Source organism: Ceratotherium simum, unplaced genomic scaffold (genome assembly GCF_057802395.1).
Source record: "Ceratotherium simum simum isolate JZ-2026a unplaced genomic scaffold, ASM5780239v1 HiC_scaffold_44, whole genome shotgun sequence".
In the NCBI taxonomy this organism is placed as follows: Eukaryota; Metazoa; Chordata; class Mammalia; order Perissodactyla; family Rhinocerotidae; genus Ceratotherium; species Ceratotherium simum.
Genome location: NW_028261260.1, coordinates 1,628,092 through 1,652,285, shown reverse-complemented (window position 1 = coordinate 1,652,285; position 24,194 = coordinate 1,628,092). Strand labels below are relative to the sequence as shown.

Here is a 24,194-nt window from a genome sequence, read left to right as displayed (position 1 = left end):
CAGCCAAAGGATGAAATAATGGATTTGGTAACAATATATAGGGTGTAAGTTAGGCTGTGGTTCTCAAAGTGGGGTCCGTGGACCAGCAGCATCAGCATCACCTGGGAACTGGGTATAAATGCAAATTCTCAGGTGCTGCTGCAGATCCGCAGAACTGGAAACTCTGGGGTGGGGCCTGGCAATCTGGGTTTCAACAAGGCCTCCAGGTGCTTCTGGTGCCCATCAAGTTTAAGAGCCAATGAATTAGAAAATGATTCAAACACGTCACCGTGCCCAGGTAAGCTGCATGGCAGGGACGTGGTATTTGTTTAGAGGATAAGATGCATTTTAAATTTTAGGCAAAAGTAGTTCAGTGTCTGTTTCACCGTAAGGATTCCAGAGATGCCATTTTAGCTCTCTGCGTTTAAGCTCTTTTTTCCACAATATGTTCTCTTTTAGAGACCCTTTGGTAACTTATTTACCACTTAGCACATATTCTGAGAGTCCCTTCTTTCTTGTAATCCCGTTTCAGACGTGAAAATATATTTTATTTTTGTGCACAATCTCCTTTATTTAAAATCTGGATGTCTCTTCCTATAGGATCATGTATTGCACGTGCAACCTTACTGTAAATTTGGAATGCCATTGGTTTGATCCAAAACCTTAGAATGTTTTAGAATTTAGAACCTGATGAATAGAGAATGTATAAGCTTCTGTGTAGGACTCATATTTTTCAGATGTCTAGAGGTATCCCAACTTGCCAGTAATGTGGCCTTAGATTTAGCAGAACTTGAAAATCTGAATATAGTAGAAAATGAATTACGTCTCTCATATTAACATTTACAAAATAAATGATCACAATGTTAACTTACCAATAAGCACTCTCTATATTTTAGGCTCTGAAAGTATCTTGCTTACATAATAAACATGATAAAGTTTCAAAGATGAGCCAATTAACTTTTCAGCAAAAGATTTACTTGAGTGTATCTTGGCTTCGTTTTTGATAGTTTTAGCCTTAATGTTACAATATTGTTTTCTTTTTCTGGGAATCAGATAATCTTGTATTTGGTGAACATTTTAATTTTTAATGGCCACTTGTATTTCGTGATATGCAGGTGTTCAAACAATCTATAAGAACTAACCATTACTACCCACATATAGGATTATACAGGAATGGAGGAGTTCTGGCTGACTTGTTGTATATAATGGCAGACTCTACCACTTACAATAATTTAGGGATTTGAAGCAGTATTTTTAAATACAAATAATCTCAAAATCAGTAATATATAAAGTATATTACTGTGTTAACTAATCAAAATAGTTAAATTTGTTATTTTTCCTCCATTTATAAGGATGCACCCATTATACAGATACTGTACAAATTGCAAAGATCACTTTTTTCCTTTTCAAAATTTATTTATTTTAATTTTTATAGTGAGAATCTTAGTGTTGGATAAACTGCTGCACAATTACTGGAAATGCTGAGAGTCTTTTGGAAAAGTGTAGAAGTCGAAAGAGAATGTAAAGTACATTTCTCCAATGTCAAGTCCTTTGAGCCTCTGTCTAGTTGTACCTTGAAGAGATGGAAGATTAAGTACCAGCAAAGGACACAAGAGAACAGGCTGCCAACTTGAGAGCTTCCCACTGACCACAGAATGCCTAGCAGACGCTTGGAGATGTCGGGGGAAGAGGAAGAATCTCTCTCTGCCCTTTCCCTTAAGGTTCTTCTGGCTGGCCAAATAATCAACAAGACAGGTTAGCAGGAGAAAATAATACCAAGTTTAATAACATGTATACATGGGAGAAAGCAGGGACACTGCGTTTCTCAACACAATAGCAGAAATTCTCGTCTTAAATACCATTTTCAGCCAATGACAAAGGAGGATTTTGGGGGTGGGGGGAGTCAGTTACAGGAGATTACCACTAAAGCACAATAAACAAGAGTAAGGTTTATTATGTAGCTCAAGGCCTCACCTTCCACATTGATAAGTCACTAGAAATGAGCTCATCCCCCTCTCTTCCCAATACAGAGAGGGAGATACCTTTACAAATGGAGACTTCCCTTGTAAATGATTGTCTGGCAACTCCTTGCAGGGCCATCCAAAGAATGTGGCCAGAGAGACAGAACTCCTGATAAGATGGGCTTGTTGGTGCCTTTTCTATTGTAACCTCTATCCTACATTATCTTTATAGCAGTCATGATAGATCTGTTCTAGGAAGGAGCCACCATGTCAAATTCTTTAGGCAGTTAGTGGGGGAGGTCAAATGTCCCTAGAGAAAACAACCAAGGTAAAGAGATAGATTTCAGGGTGGCCAAATCTTGATCTCCCACAGTCCCGCCTTTGAAACTAAAAGTTTCACAGTCCTTTTGAAACTTAAAGAAGTTTCATAGTCCAGAAGCTGTGTTGGTAGATTGCTTCATCTCACTGAACACATTTCTTAGTCCTGATAATAGATCAGTTCAATTAAGTTCATTTTGGAAGGTGGTGATGCAGGTGGGCTCTCAAGGTTACGCCTATATTATGGAAGCAAGCAATCAAGTATTTTTAGAAGCATTTCTATGTAAACAAAAGAAAAACAAGGTTAATGGTTAGAGCAAGTCTTAAAACAGTTTTTGAGTTCAGAGGACAGCCAGTGAAGAAGAATTTTAGATGTCAGCGTCAAAGCATCTTTTGCAGTTTAAAATGTCTCTGAAGGGCCGGCCCTGTGGCTTGGTGGTTAAGTGCGCGCGCTGCGATGCTGGCGGCCCGGGTTCGGATCCCGGGTGCTCATCGAGGCACCACTTCTCTGTCCAGCCTGAGGCCGAGTCCCACATACAGCAACTAGAAGGGTGTGCAGCTGTGACATACAACTATCTACTGGGGCTTTGGGGGCAAAAAATAAATAAAATCTTTAAAATGTCTCTGATGATGTCATCAAGTAATCTCTTAAGTTTGTATCAAGTCCATCAGCTTTAGTTTGTAAGGCTTCAGGAAAAAGGGCAGGTTCAGCTTTTAGTGATTTCAAATGAAAATGATGGAAAAAATCAAAAACGTTAGTTTGGACATCTGTAGCCAGATATTTTAGGAAACTAGAAGAAATCAGGATCCAGTCCAGTCAACAGATATAAAACATAAACCTCAAAAGACAATTAACAAAACTAGGATCTAATAGCCGCAAATGTATACTATAGTTTTTACTGAAACATAATTTTTTTTCTCTAAAATCACCCTCATTTTTATCAAAGATAGCCAAATTAATACTAACTAGTTTGCAAAATAAGTCTAGTTTCAATAGAGTTGGCCCAATTATTTACATAAGTACAGCAAGAATAGCAATTGATCACATAGGCTCTTTTAAATCTGCTTTGCTGGAACTTTTTGTAAGGAATCTCACATTGAACTTCAAAAGCCTCTCGAGGCCAGGAAAGCCAAGCCAAGGATTTTGTCATCAGACTTTGCCTGCAATACCTACAGATTTGGGTGAATTCCTCTCTTCCAAGGTTCCCCCCAAATATTTCAAGGTTCCTTGTACCTGCCAGACAAGTGACATTCTTTACTTATCCTGGTAAGTGCTGCTTGGAACATAAGGTACCAGGCCAATATTTCCACGTGTCTTTATTCCATAAAGTCCAATCTTCATTCCTCAAAAGCTATATGGTTATATCGCAAATATGATGTTCCAGTCACAACCTTGGTAATATAACAAGTGTTTCCAATTGTGTCCTGTTATAAGGAGAACAGATTCTTATTGAACTTATGCAAATAACCGTATTGCCATGAAAACAACAATACTCACTTACTAAGAGTTTCCAAATCCTGGAGGGATCAGGTAGAGAGAAAAAGATAAATATTTCCATTTTACTTACAAAAATATCATTTACCAAATTGTTATAAGTCATAGCTAGCTCAGGAGAAACAAGAAAAAGTTTTCCTTAAATCTGAAAAAACAAAACATTAAAAATTCAGCAATACTTCAAATGAAAAATCATAAAAATTATAAGCATCCTTATCAGTTTATTCAGTCCCGTGTAATCCATTCTTGATCTCAATCTTTTTGTTAGCAGCTTCATGAAGTTATCAGTCTCTCCATCAGATTTCTGTAATTTCTTACCAAGTTTAGTTTTATGATCAGAAAGTTTATCAGAAGCCTGTACTTCAGTGTAAATGTCAGAGTCCTTTCCATGAATTTTTCTGAAGTTGAAACATATTTTGCAAAAACATTAGAGCAAAGAAATGAGTCTGTAAACAACAAGACCTCAAAATGGCAACTGACAAAGAAATTTGGTTAATTTTGTGACATACAACACTTTAAAATACTAATAACCAGAATTATGACTGATAATCAGGACAGATCAGAATTTCAGTAATGTTATACAATTTTAAAACACCTATATCAATAACATTTGCCCACATAATACCACCTAAGAAGGTTTTATCTTCACTTGTCTGACAATGTTTTCTATGTAATTTAACATACTGAATAAGCCTAATAAGTTTAGTATCTTCCTCCTTATAGGAAGAGAGCAAATTTCTTTGAGAAGTTTCAGGGCCCTTTGAAAATTCTCAAAGAAAAAAAGACATTTTAAGATATGAATTTTGGTGGAGCTTGTCAAAAATATAAACAATCAAAGCAAACAGAACATTAACAGTCCAAAAAGCCTTAATAGCGAGACCTCAGTCTTTTGAACGTAGGAAATTATTTTAACAGGTTTGTTTTTTTTTTTTTTTTTTTAGGTAGACTTACTCAAAGGTAAAGAAAAATCTTTTATAACCTCTTTATCAAGTTTAAGCAAATTATCTTTTTACGAGAAATTTCAATTTTGCACCAGCTTACTTCTGCTATTAAAACTCATTTACTTAATTAAATTCATTTCAATCTTAGCCAACTTGACCATACAAAAACTCCTTTTCCAGAATTCCTCTTCCACAAACCTTCTATAACTTTCTTTTTACATCTAGAATTTGTCCCATGTCTTTCTTTTCCCTTCTAGTACTTGAGGACAAATTTATCTTTCTTAACCAAACAAAATATTTCCATTCTTTGCACCTTCTTTATACATCTTACTTTCCTTGTACACAGACATATTTTTCTTAATATTTAGTAGCTTCAATCACATATATTAATTAGAAATTTTAACCTTTAGAAACCTTAATTTGTAAGTAAAAACTAAACAATTATAAACTTTTTTTTACATTAGTATCTTGTGGCTTGGAAAATTTATAAACACTTCATAACTTCTAGAAACATGTTACTTTATAGTACAATCTTTTAATAAAACACATGTTTACCAATAGACCCAAAACACCTTTTAGTTTTCCTGTAATGAAAAGCCAAAAGTAGACAAATGTACATTTAGCAATCAATGTCTAATATCTTATCTTATTTGGAAATGATGATACTCAGAGAATTTTTTATCATAAATTTTAGCAAAACTCTAAAAGTCACCAAAAAGAGTTTGGAAGCTGTAACCACCATAACACATAATTATTGTTATAGTTCATCCAACATTTATCTTTTTCACAACTATTTACTTGTTCCCAATAATTATTTAGATTGCCTATAAGACTTCATAAGACTTCAGATAAAATTAGCCATCATTTAAATTACTATTTTTGTTAACCAGTTCTGTAATAGAAATAACATCAGTTTTTTCCTACAAAATTTCATGTAAATTTTATCACCTCTTATACCTTTAAACATAGTTATCATTAAGATTTTTATCAATAGGTCTTGGTCTTCTAATTTTGGACAATGGAAGCATTCCCAGTCAGACATTTTAAAACATACTCAGGCAAAGTTGATGTAACCTCTATATAAAATTAGCTCAAACATTCCAACCTTTATAATCTTATCAACACTTACACTTTTACATGTTCTCAATTCAATTGTAACCTGAGTCAAGGTCTTAAGGCTAGTCAAATTTTTCCCTTCCTTTTTTTTTTGGCCTTTTCTTAGGTACCAAATAACTAATTATGTGAGAGCTCTCAAAACATTTTTTTTTCCCCCCAATTTAGAAGTTTTTCCAATTCAAAGGATCCGTCGTCTGGCCATTGACGAGTAGGATCTTCATTTGTATATTTATTCCAATAGTGACTCGAACCAATAAGCCTTTTTAAGGAAAGAACCAGAGGTAACTTTCCACGCTTAGAATAAATCTACCATGGACGCAAAGAGGCGTCCCTGGTGAGGGCGCAGATGATGTAGCCCCCGTGATCCACAGAATTCACTCCCAAAGATATTCAGAGAAAGTAAAGACCTTCGTTGCACAGGCGGTAAGGATGGTGTCTCCGGTCTCCCACAATAGTGTGGGACGCCTCCAGTCACAGACCCGCTAATCTGTGACACCAGGCAGGCGATACTGGAATGGGATTTTTCCAGCACTAACAAGCAACGAAGGTAAAGACGACAAAAGCCCTTATGGACTGGGCCCTTTATGACAAATTCCCCTGAGAGCTTGGCACAGCCGGACAAAGAGACAGTTCAGAACCCCAGTCTACTCGACTGGCCACCGAGGTGCACCCCGGTAAATGCACCTTCCGTATGGTGAAGACCAAGGAGAAGATTCTCACTGGTCACAAAGCCAAGTTTTCTCAGGACACAGAACAAGACAGAGATTACTCTGGGAGGAAAAGGGATCAAGATCAAAACCAAGAGTACTCTACCAAATTTAAACCAAGAGTCACTAAAAGCCCAAGAAACTAGTTTCCCAAATATTTTCTCCTGCCAATCTAAATTTAGAAAGAGAAAAAATTCTCACCATTTCCTTCCGCCGGACTCCGCAGATAGAGATTCCGGGAGGCTGACATGGTAAGAAGTCTTACCTTTTGCCGGCTTTTGTCAGGTGTTCCCGTATCTCACCATCTGCAGTAGTCCAGGGAGAAGGCAGGTCTTCCAGCCAGAGAAGGCAACTTGCCAGCCAGTGTGGCTCCTGGCGACTACGCCAAAACTGTCGGGGGAAGAGGGAGAATCTCCCTCTGCCCTTTCCCTTAAGGTTCTTCTGGCTGGCCAAATAATCAACAAGACAGGTTAGCAGGAGAAAATAATACCAAGTTTAATAACATGTATACATGGGAGAAAGCAGGGACACTGCGTTTCTCAACACAGTAGCAGAAATTCTCGTCTTAAATACCATTTTCAGCCAATGACAAAGGAGGATTTTGGGGGTGGGGGGAGTCAGTTACAGGAGATTACCACTAAAGCACAGTAAACAAGAGTAAGGTTTATTATGTAGCTCAAGGCCTCACCTTCCACATTGATAAGTCACTAGAAATAAGCTCATCCCCCTCTCTTCCCAATACAGAGAGGGAGATACCTTTACAAATGGAGACTTCCCTTGTAAATGATTGTCTGGCAACTCCTTGCAGGGCCATCCAAAGAATGTGGCCAGAGAGACAGAACTCCCGATAAGATGGGCTTGTTGGTGCCTTTTCTATTGTAACCTCTATCCTACATTATCTTTATAGCAGTCATGATAGATCTGTTCTAGGAAGGAGCCACCATGTCAAATTCTTTAGGCAGTTAGTGGAGGAGGTCAAATGTCCCTAGAGAAAACAACCAAGGTAAAGAGATAGATTTCAGGGTGGCCAAATCTTGATCTCCCACAAAGATTAAATCTGGGCTTTGTCTATGGGTGGACCCTGAAAGGAGGATTTTGCTTAAATGACCAGAGAATACACAACCATTTTTCTTGATAATAAGTAATACTTACCATGTAAATTTCTTCATAAATCTCTGAATAAAATAAAAATATATAACCCATATAGATATAAACTCTTACTGACAAACCCCACAGCCTTCTCTAGAGAGCCCAACAGAAAATGTCTCAGCTGACTGTGAATTGGTCTTCTCTAAAAGCCAGCCAGTCCTTCACTGATAGCCCTGGATAAGGAAGGGCAGATAAAATTCTTTGAAGATATTTAGCTGAATTCAGAAGCAAAAATCCTACCTCCAGTTGGCTCCTCTGTGAGAATGGATGGCCAGCCTTATTTCACAGGCTGGACAGCTGAGGTTTCAGATGAGCTTATTTGCCCTGTTCCCCGGGGATGCAAAAGGAGGAATGTGACATTCATTCAGGGCTGAGATTTTGCACGTAAAGATAGGGTTGTCGGGATAGAGGGAGAATCTCCCTCTGCCCTTTTCCTTAAGGTTCTTATGGCTGGCTAAATAATTAACAAGACAGGTTAGAAGGAGAAAATAATACCAAGTTTAATAACAAGTATGCATGGGAGAAAGCAAGGACACTGCGTTTCTCAACACAATAGCAGAATTCTCATCTTAAATATCATGTTCAGCCAATGACAAAGGAAGATGTTGGGGGTGGGGGGAGTCAGTTACAGGAGATTACCACTAAAGCACAGTAAACAAGAGTGAGGTTATTATGCAGATTTAAGGCCTCACCTTTTACATTGATAAGTTTCTAGAAATGATGTCATTCCCCCTCTTCCAAATTCAGAGAGGCAGATACCTTTACAAATGGAGATTTCCCTTATAAATGTAAATGTCTGTCTGGCAACTCCTTGCAGGGCCATCCAAAGAATATGGTCAGAGACATAACTTCTGATAAGATGGGCTTGTTGGTGTCTTTTCTATTGTAACATCTATTGTACATTATATTTACAGCCATCATGATAATAACTCCTTCCTGTAACAGATGTTTTGTTTTAAATTCTTTAGGCAGTTAGTGGGGGAGGTCAAATGCCCTCAGAGAAAACAACCAAGGTAAAGAGATAGATTTCAGGGTGGCCAAATCTTGATCTTCCACAGGGTCATAGAAGGGAATAAAGATTTCAGCAAATTGGTTTTTTGTTCTCTACAGTGGAAGTAATTTAAGAAGATAGTCTCTCACTCCAACTTCTCTTCTCTGTTCTCTATCTGTAATATCGCTGTAAAAATTCTCTCTACAAAAATTTCAGTCTTTTTTCTTTGCAGTCTATTATCATCTTTACGAATTCTTTGACTTCACCACCTTCTTGGCACCACAGCGCTAGCCATTGAGATATTATTATAGATTCAGTTTTGCAATTTCATCTTCTTATCTCTATTTCCTCTGCCATTTCTTAGTTTTAGTTCTTATTTTATCTTATGCTTGAAAACATTTCAAGCTTACAGAGTATATCAGTTCGTTATCTTCTCAACTTTTTATTATCTAAGTGCCCTCAAATATCACTTTTTTTAAAAAAGAAGTGAAATAGATAATAGAACAATATATTGTAATAAATTGACCGCTTATAAAATTAAGTTCAACCTGCAATCCCTCCCCACTTAACAGCGACCATCTTTTATAACTCACCATGCTTTAGTTTGGACAGGGTCAGTTTATCAATGATTTCTGGATGTTTTAAACCACATGAGATAAATACAGTGTAAGGTAAAATTGTTATTCTTGCAGAAGTTGTAGAATATCCTGATGCTTATGGAAGTTGGTGGCGGAGAACCTGAATCATATGAAAAGTAGTTGATTAATTAGCACCTGACAGAATTTGTTAATTTGGTAAGGACAATAATAAGACATAAATGTTGAAACGATAACTTTGCATATCAGAGTATTGTCAAAGGCCACTGGGGAAATTCATCATATTCTCAAATACCACAAAAAATGACCACTTTTTCATAAAAGATGTCATACATGATGGCACCATATACTTCTGTCAGAAAATTTGCAATGAAGGAAATTAAGACTTGAGTCATTTTAATTTTAACGATTTGTTTCTGCTTACTATTAGGTTAAAAAACCCTTTTAGAAATAATGTGATAAGGGATGTACTTGCTTAATTTTTATTTTTTTTTAAGAAAAAGTCTTTTTCACATTTTAAAAAAATATTTATTTGTATTTATTTTATGCTGAATTTATTTGTGCGCCCAAAGCCTTTTTTTAATTAACTACCACCAATTCTTTTCAAACTCTTTCAAAAAGTTGAAGAGGAGAGAATACTTCTAAAGTCATCCTATGGAGTTAGCACTACCCTGATATGAAAGCCAAAGACACTAAGAGAAAAGAAAACTACAAGTCAGTATCTTTGATGAATATTGATACAAAAATCCTCAATAAAATAATAACTAACCAGATTCATCAGCATATTAAAAGGATTATACATCATTTTTAAGTGGGATTTATTTCTGGAATACAAGGATGTTTCAATATATGAAAATGAATCAATGTAATAAAGCACATTAACAGAATGAGGGAAAAAAACACAGGATCATCTCAATGGATGCAGAAAAAGACTTGACAAAACTAAACATGTTTTCATGTTAAAAACACTAGAAAACTCTCAGAGTAAAAGGAAGCTACTTCAACATAATAAAAGCCAGATATAGAAATACACAGAGAACATCATATTCAAGGGAGAAAGACAGAAAGCTTCTCTTCTAAGATCAGGAAAAAGGCAAGAATGCCCACTGTCACCATTTCTATTCAACATGGTATTAGATGTTCTAGCCAAAGCAATTAGGCAAGAAAAAGAAAGCAATAGCATCCAAATTGGAAAGGAAGAAGTAATATTATATTTGTTTACAAATAATATCTTATATGTTGAAACCCCTAAAAATTCCACAAAAAAATTTTTAGAACTGATAAATTCTGCAGAGTAGTGGAACACAAAATCAACATGCAAAAATTAGTTGTTCTTCTATACATTAATAATAAGTAATCTGAAAAAGAAATTTAAAAACTTTACATTTTTATTTACAATATCATCAAAAAGAGAAAAATACTTAAGAATCAACTTACTCAAGGAGGTAAAAATTCCAATGATGTTTTTTGCACAAATAGAAAAATCTATCCTAAAATTCATATGGACTCTCAAGGGACCCTAAATAGCCAAAAGAATGTAGAAAATGAAGAACAAAGTTAGAGAAGTCACACTTCCTGATTTCAAAACTTACTACAAAGTAATCAAAACAGTGTGGTGCTGGCATAAATACACACAATATACTAATGAAATAGTATAGAGAGCCCAGAAATAAACCTTTGCATATATGGTCAAATGATTTTTTTTTTTTAAAGATTTTATTTATTTTATTTTTCCCCCCAAAGCCCCAGTGGATAGTTGTGTGTCGTAGCTGCACATCCTTCTAGTTGCTGTATGTGGGACTCGGCCTCAGGATGAACGGAGAAGTGGTGCCTCGATGCGCACCCGGGATCCGAACCCGGGCCACCAGCATCGCAGCGCGCGCACTTAACCACCAAGCCACAGGGCCGGCCCAAGGTCAAATGATTTTTGACAAGGGTGCAAAGACCATTCATTGGAGAAAGGATAAGTTTTTCAACAAATGGTGCTGGGAAAACTAGATGACCACATGCAAAAGAATGAGATTGGACCCTTACCTTACACCATATACAAAAATTAACTCAAAATGGATCAAAGATCTAATATTAGAGCTGAAGCTATAAAATCCTTAGAAGAAAACACAGGGTAAAAGCTGCATGTCATTGGGTCCAAATGCCATTGTCAACAATGATTTCTTTAATATGACACCAAAGACATAAGCAACAAAAAAAACCAACAAATTGGACTTCATCAAAATGCAAAAGTTTTCTGTAACACAAGATACTATTAACAAAGTAAAAAGGCAACCCACAGAATGGTTGAAAATATTTGCAAATCACATATCTGATAAGGGATTAATATCTACAATATATAAAGAACTCCCACAACTCAACAATAAAAAAACAACCCAATTTAAAAATGCACAAAGGACTTGAATAGACATTTCTCCAAAGACATAAAATGGCCAGTAAACACGTGAAAAGATGCTCAACATCACTAAGTATCAGGAAAATGCAAAATAAAACCACATTGAGATACCTCTTCACACACATTAGAATAGTTTTACTATCACAAAATCAGAAAATAACAAGTGTTGGCAAGGATTTTGAAAAATTGGAACCCTTGTGCTTGGATGGTGAGAATATAAAACTGTGGAAAACAGTATGGCAGTTCCTTCAAAAATGAAAAATAGAATTACCATATGATCTAGAAATTCTACCTATGGGTTCTGAAATAACAGAAAATATATTTATGGATCTCTGTCTCCAGTTCCTGGCACAGAGCTCCTAAAACCCTTGTAATTTCCTAAATGATAAGAACACTAGGAGCATCTCTTGTTCTAATATTTGTCTTTGACCCCATCCCTGACACAGAGCTCCTAAAACCCTTGTAATTTCCTAAGTGATAAGAACACTAGGAGAATCATTTGTTCTATTGAGACAACTCTGGGTGGGCTCCTGGATGGCTCCTGGATGGGGGCTAGTCACCAGAAAGACCAAGCCCCGATTAGAAGCTTGGAATTTTTAGTCCTATCCCTTATCCTCCAGAGAGGGGAGAGAGGCTAGAAACTGAGTTAATAATTGATCATGCCTACGTGAGGGAGCCTCCATAAAAATCCCAATAGAATGAGTTTCAGAGAGCTTCCAGATTGGCAATGACAAGGAGTGCTTGGAGAGTGGTGCATCTGGAGATTGCATGAAAGCTCTGTGCCCCTTCTCACATACCTTTCCCTCTGAACCACTTCCATCAGGCTGTTCTTGAGTTATATCTTTTTATAATAAACTGGTGATCTAGTAAATGTTTCTCTGAGTTTTGTGAGCCACTCTAGCAAATTAATCAAACCCAAGGAGGATGTTGTGGGAATCTCTGGTTTACAGTCACTCAGTCAGAAGTACAGGTAACAGCCTGGGCTTGTAACTGGCATCTGAAGTTGAGGTGAGGTTGGGTGGGTGTGCAGTCTTATAGGACTGAGCCCTTAAATTGTGGAATCTGATGTATCTCTGGGTTGACAGCATCAAATTGAGTTGAATTATCTGACAACCAGCTGGCATTCCAAGAATTGCTTGTTGGAGGTGTGGGGAACCCTCTCACATGTGAAAAAATGAATCTCAGAACACCATATATGGGTATAAACCCAAAAGAACTGAACACATATATAAAGACATATACGTACACCCGTGTTCTTAACAGCGTTATTCAAAATAAGCAGAAGCTGGAAGCAGGCCAGGTGTCCATAAATGGATGAGTTGACAAAAATTGTGGTGTAAAACACAGTGGAATACCATTCACCCTTAAAAAGGATGGAATTCTGACACATGCTATGACATGGATGAACCTTGAGGACTTTACGCTAAGTGAAGTAAAGCCAGACACAAAAGGAAAAATACTGTATGATTCCACTCATATAAGGTACTTAGAGTAGTCAAATTCATAGGAATAGAAAGGAGAATGGTGGTTCCCAGGGGCAAGAGGGAGGGACAACAGGGAGTTGTTGCTTAATGGGCACAGAGTTTCAGCAGAAGGTGAAAATAGATCTGTGGATGGTTGGAGGTTATCACTACACAGTTATGTGAATGTACTGAATGTCACTGAACTGTACACTTAAAAATGGATAAAGTGGTTAATTTCATGTTATGCATATTTTATGACCATTTAACAACATTAATTATTTTCAACAAATAAACAAACACTAGCTACATGCAATAACATGGATGAATATCACAACCATAATGCTGCATAAAAGAAATTATATTCAAAAGGCTATATATTTTATAATTCCATTTATATAAAATGCAAAAAAGAAACAAAACCGAGGTCTAGCTTCCAGTAATAGTGGAGTAGCTTGTTGAACTAACACTGTCACAGATAACAATGATAAAATCTGCATGAAATATTATATATATTTATATAGAATCATGTATCTATATGTAATACACATACAATAAATGTGTATATGTATGTATGCATAAATCTCTTCCAAAGGCAAGCAGAACCGAGGGGGAGTCTTCCCTTGAATCATGGGAATTTTACCAGGATATATTTGCAAGCTTGAGTGTTTTACCTCAAAGCATTCCAAAATCTGTACATGGCCCAGACAGGGGAAAAACTATAGTATTACTTGTAATGTTAGAGGATGTATTTTGGGGCTGGCAGAGTAGCTGGAAAGTTGGGGGAGAAATTCTGGAAGGGAGGGAACCACAAAGAGGAAAATCTTAAAATATGTATGAAAGTCTGCCCCTCACACACACCAAATTGGCAGATCTTTGAACAACACACATGCAGGGTAGGCCCCAGAGGGCCTAGTGTAAAAACAGCAGTTGGAAGATGAAAGAACTGAATGAGGATTTCAGCTATGCCCATTGTAAAGGAGATAGGATTGGAGTTTCAGTCCAGCCAAGTTAACTCCCTGCTAGAAAAATAACAACACTCTTCAAAGGGATACAATAGAATCCAGAGTCTCTATAACTATCATCCATGGTTTCCAGTACATAATTTAAAAAATCATGAGATTTGAAGAAATAGGAAAATATAATCCATATACGACCAAAAGTGGGCAGTAGAAACTATTCCCAAGGTGTTGCAATTAGCAGACAAGGATGAGAAAGCAGCTTTTATATAGATGATCATGGTGGTAAAGAAAAATATTCTCATAATGAATGAACAGATATAGAAACTCAGCAGAGAAATGGAAATTACAAAAAAGAACCAAATAGGAAGGTGAAATACAGAAAATATTTTTGAGTTTACCGGTAGATTAGAAACATTAGAAGAAACATGAAGATAGAGCAATAGAAATTATCCAGTCTGAAGAAAAGAACATAAAAGTTTTGAGAAAAATGAAGAGTGCCTTAAGACCTGTGAGATGAGTGAGTCCCCACCAGAGAGGGGAGAGACAAAAAATTAAATGAAGCAGAAAGGCAAATCAATGAGTAATAGCATAAAACTTCCAAAATTTCGTGAAAAATCTAAAATTTTAGATCCAAGAAAGTCAGGGAACCCACAAAATAAAATACAAAATAAAACCATACCTAGGCACATGATAGTCAAGCTGCTAAAATCCAAAGATAAAAAGAAAATCTTGAAAGCAGTCAGGGAAATACACATATACAGGGGAAGACATTACATACAGGGAGAAATAATATGAATGATGGATGATATATTATCAAAAACAAAAGAGACAAATCAACAACAAAATGACATCTCTCAAGTGCAGAAAGAAAACCCAAAAGTCAACACAGGATCTGTATTTAGCAGAACTCACTTTCAAAAAGGAAGCAGAAGCCACAATAAGATACCGCACACCTATTAGGTGGCTAAAATAAAAAATAAAATTGCAAATACCAAGTGCTGGTGAGGACTAGGAGCAACTAGAACTGGGAATGCAGCATGATAGTTGTATTCGGAAAACAGTTTAGCAGGTTCTTCTAAAGTTAAACATACACTTATTATATGACTCAGATATCCCACTCCTAGAGATTTACTGAAGCAAATTGAAAACTAATGTTTAAACAAAAATCTTTGCATGAATCTTCATAGCCATTTTATTCATAGTTGTGAAAAGCCAGCAACAAACTAAATGTCCTCCGTCAGGTGAATGGAAAAGAAACTGTGATGCATCAGTACATTAGAATACTACTGGGCAATAAAAAGGATAAACTCTTGATTCACACAACAACATGGATGAATCTTGGATGCATATCTCTAAGTGAAGGAAGCCAGATTCAAAAGGCTATATAGTATATGATTCCATTTATATGACTTTCTAGAAAAGACAGCATTACAGAGATGGAAAATGATCAGTGGTTGCCAAGGGATGGAATGGGGGAAGGGGTTGACTACAAAGAGACAGTATGAGAGAATTTTGGGAGTGAAAGAAACAGCTCTGTGTGGTACCGTGGACGTGGATACATGACCATAAAGTTGTCAAAACCCATAGAACTGTACACCACATAGAGTGAATTTTACTCTGCAAATTTTAAAAATCAATCAGGATGCTGGGGAACTCAGATGGAATGCAGTGACAAATGAACCTCACTGTATTACAAGCATGTGACATAACCACACAGAAGGGGTGGGGATGAAAGGTCCTGACCTAAATAACTTTGGAAGACAGTGTTTTGATGGGATACTGTAAAACTAAAGTACTGTACAGAAACACTGTACTCTAGGTGGTAAATTTGTTTTTCATAAGGGTATGGATTAGCGATTCTGAAACTACTTGACACATTAGTAAATATATTGTAGATAACTGGAGTTAAGTTTCTCACTGTTGGTGAAAGAAGTTACAAACAAACAAAAGGAGAATGCTGGAATAAACTCTGTGGTGCTGGATTGGAGTTGGAAGTATCAATATGAATCCATGTCTCTTTTAATATATCTATCCAGATAGATAGATAGACTGATAGATTGATATATCGATAGGTAGATGTGTATACTTGAGTTTATATTCATTCATACATTTCCAAGCTCTGCTGAGAGGGTTTAGAAGCAGTGACACCCTAGTATCAATGGGCACACCTAGCTCCCAGATTTTGGTTTCTAAATATCATTCTCCAATAAAAAGAACCAGGTTTTCTTGGAGAAATGGCTAATTCTAGATCTGGGGAGGGGAAATACAATATGAGCCTGGAGCTTCTTGTATTGCCAGAAAGTAGGAAAGTGCTTTCAAAAAAAACACAGAAAATGATGAGATGTGTCAAAAGGAATCAATCTTAAAGACTTCCCAATGGCTCAAGCTGGAAAACTGGGAGCAACAAAATAAATAATGGTAGCATTGGATTATTACCCAGAGAATAAAATAAATATCCATGAGTCTATACTGATATAAAGAAGATTAAATAAGAAAGGAAGAAAGAAAAAAACGGGGGGGAAGAATGAGAAAAAGACAGGTAGAAGGCAGGGAGAGGGAGGGGGGGAATATTCCTCAAATAATTCCAAATAATAAACGCTGCTGGATAGCATGAAATAGAAAATCGCCACTAGAACACCACAGTAATAATTACTGTAGGCAAGACTGACTGATGAATGCAAAAACTGTGAGTGCAACTTAGAGAAGAAACAGTACATTTGCAGATCCTCAAAACATTTTCCTCCCAATACTAAACATTTTTCTCTTAACTTCTTTAAAAGACCTATGACTATTTAAAGAAAAATCATAACACTGTATTGTGGGATTTATAACATGGGTAGATGTAAAATTTATGACAACATAGCACAAAGGACAGACAGAGGTAAATGGAACTGTTCTGTAGCAAGGCTTCCATATTTTACGTTGCTTAAACTGGTGCACTATTAAGTCTAGGACAGCTGTGATATGTTAAAGATGCATATTGTAATCTGGATCAACCACTAAAAACTGCAAAGGTGTGTCACTTAAATGCTAATAAAGGAATTAAACAGCATACAAAAAGTGTTTGTACAAGAATGTTCACAGGAGATGACCTGCACGTCCCCAGGAGGAAGACGAGCCCACTTTGGGGCATCCACAGAGCAGAACGCCCTCAGCCGTGCTGAGGAGCAAATGCTGACACACACGTGCTGGGTGAGTCTCATCTACCTCGTGCCGAGGGAGGCAAGCTAGACAGAAAACAATACACGTGGGCTGATTTCTGCCAAGATGAACCTATGGTGAAAAACCCAGAACAGTGGTTGCCTCGGGGGAAGGAAAAAATTGCCTGGGAAGGAACAGGAAAGAGTTTTCTGGGAGTGATGGAAATACTTTATTCTTAAAGGGGTGAAGGTTATATGGGCATGTTTATTTGCCAAAACTGTACGATTGAGATTTGTGCCTTTCAGTGTGTGTACATCTTACCCCCCAACACATACAAAAAGGACTAAAAGAATAATACAGTGAGGTGAGAATGGGATGGAGTCTGGATAAAACATAAAAGGCAGATGATTAGTAGTTGTTGAAGTTGGGTGACGGGCCTACTATGCTATTTTGTTTATTTTGTATATTGTTTAAATTGTCCTGTAATAAAACACTTGTATAAGAAGACAAACTCGATATACAGTGTTTGCTGGTAAGATATTGGTTACCTTTGGGGAGGAAGGAGGGAGAAAGGGATTGTCAGGGCCTGAATGAAGCTGGTGCTAGTTCTTGGTCACACAAGTGTGTTCACTTTGTAATAATTCTTTGAGGTTTACACGGATGACCTCTGCATATATTTCTGTATGCATGTTATACATCAATAAACACTTTAAATCCTGCATATTTGCACAAAGATACTAACTCAATATCTGAGAACAACAGCAGTGTTTTGTTTTAAAGTGGAACACGTTCACTCATGACATCATCAGATGGATTTTAATACTCCCAAGTATCTATTAATGCCCTCACCCTTCCTTGGCATCCTAGGTCTTTCCATTTTTGCCTCAATTTGGCAAGTGGCATGGCTTTGAATTTTTATGATGCAATCTTTTTCCATCAACGTCCACCCCCACAATGATGCTCACCAAGGCCTTGACATCTAGCACAGTGCAGTGTTCACAGCAATCACTCAAGACCTGTGGGACTGGGTTGAATGAGGAAGAAAACGAGGAGCAATGATGTTCATAACTTATGTGTAGGTGCCATAACGTGATTTAGGAAATTGGTAGGATTTTTCGATAGATTTGCTATGTCTTCTAATTTTTCCTATTTAAAACAATGGGAAGTAGAGTCTCAGAGTTCTTTCTCAGAGAAAGTCTGACATTTCAGGCACAGATTACTGACAACTATTAATGGTATATGACTTTCCCACCTCATCTTAGTTTTAAGTTTTTAATTCCTTACCTTGGAAATGACCTAACTTAGCTTCTTCCAATTCTTGTAGTAATACTGATGTTCCAGAAAGTTGGGCCATGGATATTCCGCTATTGTGTGTCCTCCTTGCAAAGAAATGGAGCTGCACATCCACCAGTCTAGAAGGGTGTGGTGCTGTAGTATTTGGAGTCAATCAGAGAAGCTAAATGGAAAAACGACTCAAGAGAATTATCGCTATAACCCCCAAGAGCAACAAATTATTTTGCTTAATTATTTTGTGATTCTGTGGGTATATTTAAAAAGAGATATTAAAACTGGTTCCCAAGGAGCCAGCCCTATAGTAGAGCAGAAATTGCATATTACCTTCCTACACAAACTTCCCTGACATTGTGGGAAGGAACAACGGGAAGTTTCAGTGCTGTTGCCTGTGTTAATGAGGCCAAGGAAGTCCAGTGAACAAGGCCTGTGTGCAGCGTCGGAGAAGGGGCTTGCGTGTGGTCCCCTGAAGCGGCTTAGGAGTCACTTACCAGTGCACCTAAGTTTCCCATCTGTATATGCAGGAATTGGGGCTGTCCACTGTGATGTTTTCTCCTTTTTATGACATGGCTCACAGCAGTCCTTCTAAGATGGCTGACCAAGGTATAGGCCCTTCAGGCAGGCGGGGTCCAAAGGGAGGATCTCTGCAACGACCCTGACCATGGAGTCCAAAGGGAGGATCATGGCAGCCTGGAGGGATGGAGGGGATAGTAGGACAAGTGGCCTTGAAAAGGCAAATTCCAGGATCCCAGTCACCCAGTATTTCCATTTTAGATATTGAATTTACATTTCAAATACTGGCCAGGGAGCTTCAAGGAGGGCTGCAAGCATCCTCAGCAACAGCCAGGCTGGTGAGCCCCACCCCTACCTGAGTACCGGCCTCAAGGGATGCAGCCCAACCACGCTGCGCATACTCCAGGCGGTGGGCAGGGCATGGAGGGTGGGCGTGGTAGAGAGAAGAGGCAGGATAGAGGGTGGGGTGGGCAAGGAGAGGAGTGGGGCCCAGGGGTGGAGGGACAAGGAGGGAGTTGGGGCCCCTAGCTGTGCATGCTGGGAGCTTTTGTCTCTCAACCGCTCCAGGCTGGGAGCTTGCAGGACTACAGGACTACAACTCCCCGGATGCTTTGGGCACGGGGTGGTGCCTAGCCCTGAGGGGAGGAGCAAGGAGGTATGCTCTGCCCTGTGGTCCTGCACCTGCTCCACGTGGACTGAGTCTCAGAGGGATGTGACAGGATGAGAGGGACCAAGGAGTTAGGAGGGTGTGGCGGCTGCAGGGGCAGCCGCGGGCCTGCATCATGCAACTGCTTTTGTCCAAAATTGAAGCCGGACTCATGTCTATTCCACATCGCCTCCCTCCGTTGCTTGATTCCTCCTCCCACCTGCATATCTGTGGGTCTTTCCACAGCCTCCTACCTAGTCCAGGGCCAGGTGTTTCTCTAAAGTGCTTATGGGAACTGGTTTGACATCCCAGAAACTTTCCTCTGCCTGCTGCCGTCTGCCTTCTCCAGCCAAAGTGCCATCATTTCATCAGCTTTTGGGAGAAATTCGCCCTATGGCCCCTCTTGCAAGCACAACTTGAGAGCTTTGCAGGGTGGTAACAGTGGCTGTTGCTTGCCTTTTTCACAGAAGTGGAAGTTGAGGCATCCGTGAGGTTAATCATTGGTTTCCCCAGGATCTGCTAAGGGCAGAGGGGAACAACACAATTCCCAGGCAAGTATCTAGTAGGCCGTTTTCACTAACCCATTCCAGTACAGAGGCCTCCGAAACACCATCCTTAGGATGAGAATAGCTTAAGCATTTAGCCCTTTAGATTGATAACCTAATCTCAGCTCAGGCCTGAGTGGCCAGTCTCTCAGGGACACGGGTGATGACTCTGATCCCTCAGGAAGAGACTGGTGGTCCAGCTTTGGGAGAGGGATGTTCAAGGTAGACAGCACTTGGGCAGCATTTGAAACCCATCAGCTTTAACATCTCTGCTTTGGATTCCGGCAAGTTTCCAGGATAAACACGCCTAGGGATAGTCAGATGTACCATATTCTTTAAAAATTGTTTAGAGTAGTGAAAGGAACAGAGCATAAAATATCCTGCTTATTTGCAAAAGATGAAATGCAACCAAGACCTTGTTTTTTTCTTTTGTTTTGTGAGGAAGATCAGCCCTGAGTTAACATCCATGCTAATCCCCCTCTTTTTGCCCTGGAAGAACGGCTCTGAGCTAACATCTATTGCCAATCCTCCTCCTTTTTTTCCCCCAAAGCCTCAGTAGATAGTTGTATGTCATAGTTGCACATCCTTCTAGTTGCTGTATGTGGGACGTGGCCTCAGCATGGCCGGACAAGCAGTGCATCAGTGTGTGCCCGGGATCCGAACCTGGGCCACCAATAGCAGAGCACGCACACTTAACCGCTAAGCCACCGGGCAGGCACAAGACCTTCTTGTTAATTTTTTTCTGCTCATTCTCTTGCCTGTACTGTACGCTTGAATGCAGAAACAAAAAACTTGAATTGCCAAATTCTTTTTTTCCTGAGATTGGTAAATTAACTTAAAAGTCTTATTGAAACCTGTGGAAGAATGGTTAGCAGCTTTCAGGATTTATGTCATCTCTAAAAATCTGGGCGTTGATCTACATGAAAAAAAGTCCTTGTTTATATTACACATCCCAATAGGTTACATTTCTGATTCCTGAATGTGTGATATTATCAAAACATCTGAAAAACCTGGTCATGGAATCTAGACCCTGTCACTTTGTCAAGAATTTGCCCCTTTATGAATTAATGACACAAGAATTCTTTAACATTTTTGTAAAGAATGGAAGAGAAACTCCGTAGTGTCTCTGAATGTGGCAAGATGGGGAATTCTCATTAGACCACATCCTTGGGTTCTTCTCTTGTGTTCAATAGGCCCGGGTGATAGTCTGTGTGGTCAGGTGCAGTGCGACTCCCCCAGGCCCCAGTGTTCCATCCTATTCTGGCCTGTGCCTTCTTCAGGGGCTTCTGATTACACTCGTCCACAAGGGTTGGAAAGAGACATTGTAACATGAGGATATTGATCATCTTATTTTTTTTAAGTCTTTTTTTTTTTTTAGATTTTATTTATTTATTTTTTCCCCCCAAAGCCCCAGTGGATAGTTGTATGTCATAGCTGCATATCCTTCTACTTGTTGTATGTGGGACGCGGCCTCAGCATGGCCGGAGAAGCAGCGTATTGGTGCGCGCCCAGGATCCGAACCCAGGCCACCAGCAGCAGAGCGCATGCACTTAACTGCTAAGCCACGGGGCCGGCCCTCATCATCTTTAAACAAGGATTAATGGAGAGGAAAGTCTCAGGGTGTGTGTGCTCCGATGTACTGCTGTTGGGGTGTGGCCGCAGTGAACACTGTGCTCCCAGCAGTCCCCACAATGGCTGTCTCAGACGTTTGATCTCCTGGTGCCACCACAGCAGCTGTTGACAGAGCTGGGCTCTTGTCGTGGTTCAGTGTCTTCCTTCAGATTTTGTGGCTCTGACCCTCCTCTGCTCGCCCCCTTCCTATTCCTATCTGCTGCGTTGATTGCTTTTAGTTGTTTCCTAGGAGCCACTGTGTGTAACTGGATTTCACAGTGTCTTTAGGGACCCACCCTCACTACACGAGTCACTGTACAACAGCCACTTATCCTGGTGTAGCCCATGTTCATCCTCTCCAGTGGAGCTGTGAAGAACCCTGCTTACTCGGAGCTCCTCTCACTCTCATGCTGCTGGGGCTGTTATGAAGCTGAGCATCTCGTCTTTTGTCTCATCAACATTATTCTTTTCATTGATTATTCTGAAGTCGGAGACGGCTTTGTTAATAATGTGGACACTGGCTGTCACAGGCACTTTTATGTATCTTCCCCAACAGGTCTGTGAAGTAGGCCTGTGATCCCCATTTTACAGGGGGGGACACTGAGGCTCAGAGAGGTCGAGTAGCTCCCTTCACGCAGTTTCTTGGTACATTTTGAGTCTCCTCCTGGAACTCCACCTCTCAGGTGTGTGCACTTAGCTGGTGTTCCACTTTGTCCCTCTCTACCAGCCTCCCCAAAGGCACATGCTCCATCCTGAGTCCATTGTCTGCTTGATGGCAGTCACCCTGCACAAACAGGCCCTGGGCAGGGAATGGACTAGTGGGGCGTAGTCCTCCAGCTTACCCTGGGCATGTTCTAGGTTTATTGTGAGAACTGGATCAGTGGAAGATACTGACCGTCACTCACCTGGAAGGTTTGTTACGTAGAAATACTCCACTGACTTTTTGCAGGTGTCATGTCTTCTTTGTCTTCATTGCTCCTCTGGGCTTTCTCCTACAGTCCGTGCTGTGCAGTAACATACAGTACAGAGACTGGTGAACATAATACTGTTGCCCTGCACCAAATGGTCACATCATTCATTTTTCTAATTACGAAAGAAATACATATTGTAAAAAAAGTCAAAGTACACAGATCTATATAAAGTGAAACCCACCCCTTTCATCCCCTTCCCTGAAACTCACTCCCCTACTCAGAAGCCACTATTGTTAACAGGGTGGGGTTTATTCTTCTGGAAATTTCCTATGAATTTATAAATACACATAAAGTTTTTTAACATAAATTACATAACTACATCGTTTTGCAATTTGCTGTTTCCCAAATCACATATCATAGACGTCTCCCCTTATCAGTGCACATCATTCTAACTTACCATTTTAGATGTTTTAGAGGTATTCCAAAGAACAGGAATACCATAATCTGTTTACTTCTTCTTTGATAGAAATGGGATTACATCCAGTTTCACTATTATACATAACGCTGCAGTAAAGATCCTTGTATGGAATTAATTACACTGTTATTCAACTGCTCAATTTGCTTTGTTTCCTTTTAGTCAGAGACTATGATGTAACATTTTCATGATAATTATAGGGAAATTAATTTTATCATGGAATAAATACATTTATGGGGAAACTGGACTTCAAGGTCATCCATCTCAATATTCTGGAGAAAAATCATGAAACTTAGAAGGTGTGCTCCATCACATTCTAACAAGTCATGTTAACAATTTAAAGTTGAATGTTTGACTAACCTCTACTGTCTCTCTTCCGAAGATGGATGACTTTTTCTTTTCTTGGAAACTTCTGACTCCAGGGGCTCTCAGTTTGGCTTCAGAGAGGATAAGATATTGGTGTTGTATCTGTTTCTCTTCAGCTGTAGGTTGCATCTTCTAAAGATCATAGCATTGAACATGGTCCAATCGATATATATGATTTGAGTCAAAAATTCAAAGTAATGAACATAAGAGAGGAATCTATAACTTGGGTTCTTAATAAAAAATTTCCTTTGATATCCCTAAGTTTCTGTGATTACTAGTAAAAACTCACCTATGGGTGAAGAGATGTAGTTCTTCTGGCAATGTCTGGCTTGAACATCCATAGTTAAGGCTGCCACACCCATAGGTAGATTAGACTTGATCTTTTGATGACCTCTACCCTTGGTGTTTGACCTGGGAAAAATAAGAATTTAAAAAAGCTGCTGTTATTAGCACTCAATGCTAGAAATGCCCATTAAAGAGTGAGTTTGATTTGGTAAACCAAAGGGAGTATAAGCAGAACAAAGTCTTTAAAATCTCTAAAATTTCAAGAAATTCTAATTTTTAAAAATATAAGTCTATTTTTGCCACAGTGCAAACTGTGTATATATGAATGAAAT

The 24,194-nt window shown here is 38.8% G+C and overlaps 1 protein-coding gene and 1 long non-coding RNA gene across 3 annotated transcripts in view; both read right to left on the bottom strand.

Annotated features, from left to right (window-relative positions):
* Positions 1-1,374: 1,374 nt before the first annotated feature.
* LOC147911285 (uncharacterized) lies at positions 1,375-22,724 on the bottom strand. The gene is made up of 6 exons (XR_015551323.1): positions 19,924-22,724; positions 19,002-19,200; positions 18,505-18,676; positions 10,691-10,772; positions 7,907-9,395; positions 1,375-6,962 (listed from the first exon to the last, which is right to left on the bottom strand). It is a non-coding gene; the product is annotated as an uncharacterized LOC147911285 (long non-coding RNA).
* An 847-nt stretch (positions 22,725-23,571) lies between these two features.
* Positions 23,572-24,194, bottom strand: part of LOC101390292 (ral-GDS-related protein-like) — a 256,999-nt gene continuing 256,376 nt past the window's right edge. For both annotated transcript variants that reach the window (XM_087428276.1, XM_087428275.1), the window contains 2 exons: positions 23,867-23,988; positions 23,572-23,709 (listed from right to left, as the gene is read on the bottom strand). The gene's annotated coding sequence lies outside the window, so the exon portion shown is untranslated. The remainder of the gene's footprint in view (positions 23,710-23,866; positions 23,989-24,194) is intronic.